Source organism: Gopherus evgoodei, unplaced genomic scaffold (genome assembly GCF_007399415.2).
Source record: "Gopherus evgoodei ecotype Sinaloan lineage unplaced genomic scaffold, rGopEvg1_v1.p scaffold_31_arrow_ctg1, whole genome shotgun sequence".
Taxonomy (NCBI): domain Eukaryota; kingdom Metazoa; phylum Chordata; order Testudines; family Testudinidae; genus Gopherus; species Gopherus evgoodei.
Window position 1 is genome coordinate 4483191 of NW_022059983.1, and position 10072 is coordinate 4493262.

The following is a 10072-nucleotide window of genomic DNA, read 5'->3' on the forward strand; positions in this document are numbered from 1 at the left end:
CATGCCCAAGGCAGTTCTAGTCCCTAATTCTGTTTGTTGTTTATACAGAAGCCAGGAGGTGGTGTTCAGCCACCGCCACATATTCCATAGTGCTTTTAGGTTTCCCAGATCTATTTGTACCAAGTCCACGGTAGCATCTGCCTGCTTGGGAATGAGAGTATCCTGCAGTTGTGCAAGAAACTTAATTTAGTCTTAATTACCTCCAGCTCTGGAGTATTCATAAGCCCTGCTCCAGAAACAATCTACTGCATCTCATTTTGCTCGGCCATTGGGGTGTTGAGGTATTTTTATTTGGGCTGTTATAATAGGAAGGGAGGAGGGGGAACATTTGGGTTCCAATTTTGACATGTTTGGCTGAGTTCAATCCGTACCAATTTTTGTTTTTACAAATAGCGGATTTAACAAGACTTTTACTGGGTTACTTTGAGTCACAAACAATTTTGGTTTCTTTATTTTATTTGCGGTGCCTCTTTCGAATGCATCGTCCCTGGTCCAGGTTCTGGTGCACGTGTCCGGGAACCGTAAGTTCAGTTCACTATGGGGTATTGAACAGTACTCCACAATAACCGTTAGTATTGTTCCTGTCTTAACAGGCTTATCCCATTGATATGGTAATTGTGGGTAGCTGGAATGCCAGGTGGTATCCCCACAGGGACCTTCTATTTTAACCCCTAGTTCCCAGTGGTTTGGTATTTCTGTGGCGTTTATAAGGTACATGTTAATTCCAACTGCCCCTTTCCAGACATATACATTGGTATTTCCTAAGGGTCTTAAGTAATAGCTAGGAGGAGAGATAGCTCAGCGGTTTGAGCGTTGGCCTGCTAAATGCAGGGTTGTGAGTTTAATCCTTGAGGGGGGGCATTTAGGAATCTGGGGCAAAAATTGGTCCTTCCAGTGAAGGCAGGGGACTGGACTGGACTTGGTGACCTTTCAAGGTCCCTTCTAACTCTATGAGATAGGTATATCTCCATATATACCCTTCCATGAGGATGAAAGCTAGGAATCCATGGTTTGCTAGCCACAGTTGGTGCCCCAGGCCTTTGGGGAAGGGGGGGGGGTTGGGGCAGAGCAGAGGTGGGGTGGAGGCTTTGGGGAAGGGGTGGAGTAGGGCTGGGGCAGAGCAGAGGCGGGAAGCAGTGCGGCTGGGGGCAGGTCCAGGGGCCATGGGAAAGAGGCAGGGCTGGGGCTGGAACAACACGCAGCTGTGCAGGGCTCCAGGAGCTTTGGTGCCTCAAATTTTCTGGTGCCCTACGCAGTTGCGTACTTTGCGTATGGGCAGGGACGGCCCTGCAGGCTGGGGACCGACTGGCTAAGCAGCAGTTCTGCAGAAAAGGACCTGGGGGTTACAGTGGATGAGAAGCTGGATACTAGTCAGCAGGGTGCCCTTATTGCCAAGAAGGCTAACGACATATTGGGCTGCATTAGCAGGAGCATTGCCAGCAGATCAAGGACGTGATCATTCCCCTCTATTCGACACTGGGGAGGCCACACCTGGAGTATTGTGTTCAGTTTTGGGCCCCTCACTACAGAAGGATGTGGACAAATTGGAGAGAGTCCAACGCAGGGCGATGAAAATGATTTGGGGGCTGGGGCAATGACTTATGAGGAGAGGCTGAGGGAACTGGGGTTATTTAGTCTGCAGAAGAGAAGAGTGAGGGGGGATTTGTTAGCAGCCTTCAACTACCTAAATGGGGGTTCAAAAGAGGATGGAGCTCGGCTGTTCTCAGTGGTGGCAGATGACAGAACAAGGAGCAATAGTCTCAAGCTGTGGGGGGAGGGGGTCTAGCTTCGATAGTAGGAAACACTATTTCCCTAGGAGGGTGGTGAAGTACTGGAATGGGTTACCTAGGGAGGTGGTGGAATCTCCATCCTTAGAGGTTTTTAAGGTCAGGCTTGACACGCCTCTGGCTGGGATGATTGAGTTGGGGATTGGTCCTGCTTTGAGCAGGGGGTTCGACTAGATACCTCCTGATGTCCCTTCCAACCCTGAGATTCTATGATTCTCACACGATTGCTCTATTTGGACAGTGAAAGTTCCCAGAAGCTAGTAAAGCCAAATCTTAACACTGGAGTCTCATTTTCTGTGGATTAAAATTGTGGTGGTTAAGCAGCACCTTGTGCTCAATTCTGGGAAGTCCTTTTCTGTGAAAATCACTGTCAGCATAAATATACACAGGCCGTGGGGAATTTTCATAGTGCCTTAAAACTTGATAAATTGCGTGGAACTTGGCACGCTGAGCTGATCCATGGTCTACACGCCCCTGAATGACTTCCTCTTCTAAGTTAATGGCAGCGTATTTTACACATTTTTTTCCCTTTTACTACCATTGCACTCCTGTCAATAAACTAAATGTGCTTTTCTTGGCCCACGGTATCTAATTCTTCCAGTGGGGGTGCCTCTACCAAGGGAATTCTTTGCTCCAGAATGACCTCTGGACATTCAGGTAGGTTCCTTTTTTCAATTAGGGCACGTGTTAGCAAGTCTGACATGGACACTGTTTCTGTGATCACCCCTCTGTTAACTAAAGTAAGTGTCCATTGGGCCATTCGGTTGTTTGAGATTGTACCTCCCATCAGTTCCCCTGATGAAATGTACTTGAGGGGAGAGTGGGTGCTTTGGATAGTAATAGGGGCCGTTCCTGTGAGTGGCTCAAAAGATTGTACAAAAGATGGCTGCTAGACACTCACATTCACAGGGAACAACATTTATTTCTGCGCCTTGTAATTGTCTAGATTCATACGCTACTGGCACTAGTTTTTCCTTTTCATTGATTTGTAACAGTGTGGCAGCCGGTATTAGCTGCCAAACAAATAACACAAAGTTGTGATTCATCAGGGAAAGGCGGGGCTGCGACTAAGGGCCTTGTGTTTCAGCAGGGTTAACGCGGGGTCCTGCTCTTTTCCCCGTTCCCATTTTGTCTTTTTCTTTAGGAGTTTCCGCAGTGGGTGAGTGATTCCACGTATTTATAAACGTGTGGGCTAAGGAAATGGAATCCTTTTAGCAGAACTTATTAACATTTCCTTTATTCCAATGTTTAATATTAACATCAAATTTAGACTTTAGCACTGAATACACATACAAAAAGAATATTTGTTCTCCTTAGGGTTAACCTGGTTTTGTTTGTTTGTTTTAGGTTTGACTCCTTTTCCCACCTTCTTCTGGGGGGTCAGAATTTGAGCCTTTTGGTTTCAGGTAATTTGTTTGCTGACCAGGTGTGTCCTTTATCTGCAGTTTCTTTGTGCTGCCACAAAGTTCTCTCCTTCGGTTAAGTCAGTGGCATGAACAGAGAGGCTTTCTGGCTTGCTTCTGGATCCAAAGCCAAGCAGCTCAGAGACTGTGTTTTAAAAGAGACCCAATCAACTTTCACCAGAGTTCTGATTACTTTTAAAACTTTGAACTCCTGCTTCCAAAACACACAGCGCTCCGAAAAAGAAAACACAATCTATTGTGGCTCCCTTTGGAGCCCTAATAGGATTTTAATTAAGTGGCATGTTTTGTTTGCATTTCTTGTATCCCTTCTACAATATACACTGCATCCGGCCTGGGGAGAATGCACATTCCTTTCATAGTTTAACTTCTATAACTTTAGCCGTATCAGTTTGTAGATAAGGCGTAGCTGTTTCTTTTGTGCTTACAGAGTTTTCAAGTACCCTTATCACAGTGACAGTCTGATTACTAAAGGCTCAGTGTTTTTATGTTGCCTTGTGCACCTCACCCCTGCTGGTGCTCCAGAGGGGCACTGTCTTTTTTTAATCTTATTATTTTACTACAGTTTTTATTTGCTATTTTGTTACCACAAAACAAACCCAGAATTTCTTCCCATTCTTCTGGTTCTGGCTACCCTGCTGCAGCCACGACTTTGGTCTTTGAAAAGATATTGAACATTATAAAGCATTGAGGTACCTCAAGGATTAAATGCTAAATCCCAAAGCCAAACAACCCTAGTGACCTGTTTCTGGCAAAAAGTGTTTCTCAGTCATGCAACTTTGAATGAAAGATTCAAATGGATGTTAGTGGTATTATTTCAAAACCAAACCAAACCAATTCATCTTAAACCTACACAACAAGAGTTTTACAAACCAGGAGTGTAGATTTAGGTCAGGGGTCGGCAACCTTTCAGAAGTGCTGTGCCAAGTCTTCATTTATTCACTCTGATTTAAGGTTTCGCGTACCAGTAATACATTTTAACGTTTTTACAAGGTCTCTTTCTATAAGTCTATAATATATAACTAAACTATTGTGTGCAAAGTAAATTAGGTTTTTAAAAATTTTAAGAAACTTCATTTAAAATTAAATTAAATTGCAGAGCCCCCGGAATGATGGCTAGGACCGTGGGCAGTGCGAGTGCCACTGAAAATCAGCTCGCGTGCCGCCTTTGGCACACATGCCATAGATTGCCTAACCCTGGTTTAGGTAGGTCCTAAACACTCCACATAGTTACACAATCTATTTATACGCACAGATACATACATACTCTTTTGCTCAATTCCATTGCTTTAATTTTTACACAGCTGTACATAATTACATTTGTAGACATTTGGGGGCAGTTTAAGTTCCAGTAGAAAACCCCTTATGTTCTTTTAGTGAATTTGACTAAATTGTTCATGGTCAGATGATTTCAATCAGATTGTCTCTTTGTCTAGCTTATTGACAGACCTTCCTTTGGAAAAGGGCCCATTTTCCCTTCAGAATGGCTGCAAAGAAACCAAGAATTCTCTCTCTTTAACACTTATAAAAATACAAACATACATTTGTTCAACGTTCAGCTGCTTATTTCCCTCCAGCCTCTGCAGAATTAACGTCTCACTCTCTTTCCTTAAATCACCTATTTTCCAAAAAGACTCCTCCATCAGCCAAGATTTCACCATTCCAAGTATCATGCCAGGGATCTGAAATCCCCAGGCCTGCACATACTGCTTCCCTTACTCCTGCCACTATATGCCCCTCAGGACCCCTAACCTGTTTTCCAATCTCTATTTGCTGCCTGTCTGCTTCTCAGGGCCCGATCCTGCTTTCCTCACTCATGGCCGGCTCTAGTCACCAGCAAACCAAGCACGTGCCTGGGGCAGCACGTTTTTAAGGGCGGCATTCTGGCCATCTTTTTTCTTCTGCTTCTTTTTTTTAATTATTTATTTTTATTTTATTTTTTGCTTCAGGTAGCAAAAGCCTAGAGCTGGCCCTGGCAGCAGCAGAGCGTGGTGCGCGTGGGGTGCCTTGGACCTACTGCGGTTTGCGCCATGAGGGAGCAGCGCCCGCACCTTGTGGCTGGGCCAGGCAGGCTCCGAGCGGGGGACACTTGGGTTGGGGGCCGCCCTGCGGGGCACATGGGGCCATCTGCAGGAGCTACAGGGCAGCCACTCCCCAGCGCCACAACCCGAACCGCCCAGGGACTGCGGCAGGGCGGCCAGAAGCAGCAGCGGGGCCATAGAGGGCGAAGCGCTGCCATGCAGGGGCCGTGTCCCGCTCTCCGGGGCTCCGCTCCCTCTGGGGCTACCTGTCCTGGCTCCTCAGCCCCCTGCCGGGGCGGTCCCCCGGCTCTGCCCTCCTGGGTCTCCACCGGTCCTGGAGGCAGGAGCCCTGGCTGGAGGTACCTGGGCTGAAACGTGGCCTGGGAGCCCCGTTGCTTACCCTGACCCTGCCAGCCTGGGCGGGCTGGAGGCAAGGGGGGAGCAGACGGAGTCAGCATTGGTGGGGGATGGGGAGCCCAGGGCTGGGGCGGCAGGGGTTGCGGGTGGAGGGAGTGCACTGGTGGGGGAGGGCGAGAGCCCAGGGCTGTGACGCAGGACAGCCAAAAATGTTTTTGCTTGGGGTGGTAAAAAACCTAGAGCCGGCCCTGTCCTCACTGAACCGTCCCTTCCACGGACACGGGCTTTGTTCCACTACCAGTATAGCAAGGAGGGTGGGTTCCTCAACTAGCCCCCACCCCTCCTGGTCCCTTTCCTTAAATATTCCTCTCAAAATTGTGAAATCGCCACAATATCACTCACAAAAATACTACACTGCCCAAACTCCTACATCCTTCAGAGGTGGGTCTCTCATAGAAAATATCACTTGAACATTTATTTTTCCTACCCTTATAACTTTTCCATGCCCAGCTTGTGCTGGGACTTACACAACACAAAACGTCTCTACCCACTAAAAACTCTTCCTGACAGAGCAGGATGCGGGGAACGCTAAGCCCCCTACCTTTTGGGCTCAATCCTGCTATGACCGAGGATATATACACCTATGCAATTTTTCCCGGACAGACAGGTAGGAGCCAGGACTCTAATCCTCTCCCTTAGGGCCCGGTACTTTACGACCAGGGTGTATATACCTAGACAGTTATGTACAAACAGTTGACACATATCTCTTATCTGTATAGTTTTCCCTGACAGATGGGTCGGAGCAAAGTCGCTCATCCTCCCCGCATTGCCCGGTATCTCTACGACCAGGGATGTGCACGCCTGAAAGATTGATCACTTTATACCTATGAGATACCTTTTAGCAGCATTTTCAGCAGCATTTTCAATAATCATGCTGCATGTCTTTTCCCTTTCACAATTCTCCACCAAAAATGTTATGCTTATAAGCACCACACAGGATCTTTTTCAGGGGAAAAGACAATACGCCGCGTGTATTGGAAATACAACAATTAGCATAGGCAAGTCACACACACACATACACACACACGTTGATGTTATAGTTACTAGTCCAGCGACTGCATCAATCTAGTGGCCAGCTAGGATGATCACGAGTAGGAAGGAGCCGGGTTCCATCAGTCGCGACACGATGCTCCAGGAAAGTCTTGGCAGGACGAACCCAAAGTTTCATGGCAAGGCACCTTGTTTATATAGTATCAGAGGGGTAGCCGTGTTAGTCTGGATCTGTAAAAGCAGCAAAGAATCCTGTGGCACCTTATAGACTGAACTGACCTCGTTATCTCTAGCTTGCTTGCTAGCATATATATACCTGCTCCTGGAAATTTCCATTACATGCATCTGAGGAAGTGGGTATTCACCCACGAAAGCTCATGCTCCAAAACGTCTGTTAGTCTATAAGGTGCCACAGGATTCTTTGCTGCTTGTTTATATAGACATTTTCCTTCATTGGGACCAATGAGTTTTGCACCGTCCTGCTGTAACCAATTGTTGTTTGGCGAGTGCTTCTTTTCTTAAATTGTTTTTCTTATTTTTAATTACGTTTCTCTGGGAGTTACCCCAGGCTGGTTTTGATCACGGCTATCTTGTCCCCATGGATAGGTGCCTGTTTTCCTTTTAGAGTCGTCAATCTGCCCTCTTCTACATTTCAATAGGGGTGTGTGGGAATTTTCTGGCGCCTTTGCCTCTGTCCTCAGTTCCTCCCTAGAACATCTGGTTGGGTGATGGCCTTCATACTTATCTTCTAACACACACGTTCCTTATTCACACACAAAACAGGATTGATTTACACAGAGCATTTGAACAGGAACATCAAACTGCAATGCAGGAGAAAACCATCACTGCATTCTTTTACTTATTTTAAAATGCTAAACCTACAACAAAGTGGTGACCCTAAAGGTCTGTCACTGCCTTAAAAATCAGCTTCAGACACAGATGCCGGCTGATGCATCTCTACCAGTGCCCCATTAGGCCATTTCTGCTATTCTAAAAGGGTGGCTGGCAGAATATAATCAAATCATACACCGATACATGCTACATTATTATTCTTTATTCTTCTTTCTAAATTATATAAAATACATAAAATCCGACTGCTACATTGGGCTCTCAGCAGACTCAGGCAGCATCACGGATTTCAATGGAATCTCGATGCCTAAGGTGACTTGCCCCAGCCCATAGAGGAAGTCTGTAGTGCAGCAGGGAAACTCAGGCAATTCTAAGTCCCAGTCTAGTGCCCAATAACCACTGGCCCATTCTTCCCCTCTAGCTGGTGTTTTCAAACTGTGGATCTCAAAGCAATTCACAAAGGTCAGTATCAATACGCCCATATTAGACAAGGGGAAACTGAGTCACAGAAAGGGACTCAGCCAGCAGGCAGGAATAGCACCTGAAATGAAAATGTCAAAATAAGTCATATAGACACTTCCCCCCACCCCCCAAATCCACACATCCCCACTGAACATTTTGATTTAGACGAAATGGCCATTTCCAACAGACAAGAGAACCTACTTCAGGGTTTTCTGCCTGGCAGTTGAGCTAGAGCAGATCTCAGAGGTACAGTAGTTTTCCCGACCTTTGCTAGGATCTGTCAGGTGATTAAATTCAGAGCCTATTATCTGAAACCGATATGAAGTGGGGGGGGAGGGGGGCTACAGGACCATGGTGAGCTCCAGTGCGGAAAGGACTGAAACACTCCAGCCTGTTCTCTGTATGTATAAATATCTTCTGTCTGTGTGTTCCATTCTGTGCATCTGAAGAAGTGAGCTGTAGCCCACGAAAGCATATGCTGAAATAAATTTGTTAAGTCTCCAAGGTGCCACAAGGGCTCCTGTTCTTTTTGCAGATACAGACTAACACAGCTGCTACTCTGAAACCTGTCATCATAAAACCAAGGTGCCCAGAGCAGGAAAATTGAGCTCGTTATGGGAATCTCCAGCAGGAACCATCCCTCTGCTCAAACCATGAGACCCATCAGACCTAACACTATTGGTGAGGATGTGAGTGTAACTATAGTTGTAACTTGTGCCTAGAATTGCGATCAGCTTGGTTAATAACTTTAACTGTAACTTTAATAAATACTATAAAACAGACTAGACCTTGTACTTGTGAATGTCTGTGTGTTCTCTACCCTTGGTCTTTGTGTTCCTCAAGATTCTATATCGGGGTAGACAACCTATGTCACGGGTGCCGAAGGCGGCATGTGAGCTGATTTTCAGTGGCACTCACACTGCCCGGGTCCTGGCCACCGGTCCTGGGGGCTCTGCATTTTAATTTAATTTTAAATGAAGCTTCTTAAACATTTTAAAAACCTTATTTACTTTACATACAACAATAATTTAGTTATATATTATAGACTTATAGACATAGATCTTCTAAAAACATTAAAATGTATTACTGGCGTGCAAAACCTTAAATTAGAGTGAATAAAAGAAGACTCGGCACCCCACTTCTGAAAGGCTGCCAAGCCGTTCTACACCTAAAGCACATAGCAGGGGTGGCTTTCACTCTGTTAAGCTTGAAACGGGAGCTGCTAGATCTGAACCCACGGTGGTGTGATACGTTACAAAATTCACGTTCCATTAAATAAAAGGCCACACTGGTGTGCAAACTGTCCTCCTAGGTCCCTACTTCGCGTTTCTTGCTGCTGAGTTGTAATAAAAGTGAAACCTCGTCCTCTCCCAGGTGTAAGGTGCTGCCACCCTGGCTGCTGCTGGCGGCAGCACTGCCTTCAGAGCCGGGCGGCCAGAAAGCTGTACCCACCCCCGCACCAGTTCCCCTTTTCCTCTGACAGTGTCCTTCAACTATTGTACCCCCAGGTCTCAGAACCCCCCTATAATAGCCTTGCCACCCCCTTTTGGGTTGGGACCCCCAGTTTGAGAATTCCTGTTCTAGAGAATAAATGGCCATCGCATCCCCGCTATACAATGGGAATGGCACAGAAAGATTCCTACATGCCACTTATTTCTACAGGGTGGATTTACTAAAAATCATTTCTGTAAAACTCTTCGCATCACCTCTGACCCTTGTGGTTTGAACCAGGCAATCTGTGACCCAGGAAAATCTGGGGCTGTGCAATCCGGCCACAAATGCTGTAGGTTCCCCCTGCCCCAAGACTTTCAGGAAAAAATTACCCAGCCCCAAATCAGACTGAAAAGTCCAATGCCTCTAGTATTTACATGAGAAAATCTTTTTCTTTAGTTCCAACCCCTCAAGCAGTTTCCTTTCAATCGTTTTGAAATATCTCATCTCAAGTTTGGACCTTTGCCCCCTTAACGTGTGAATTTGCTCAAATTTCTAAACAAAAAGTTGTTTCAACTGGGAATAAAATTAAGCTTTGCAGTGCAACAACGTCCAACCCGGTACAAAAAAATTGGGAGTCAGGCATTTCCAAATTTTGTTTTCTACATTTTTTGGTAGAAAATCCCCTATTTTG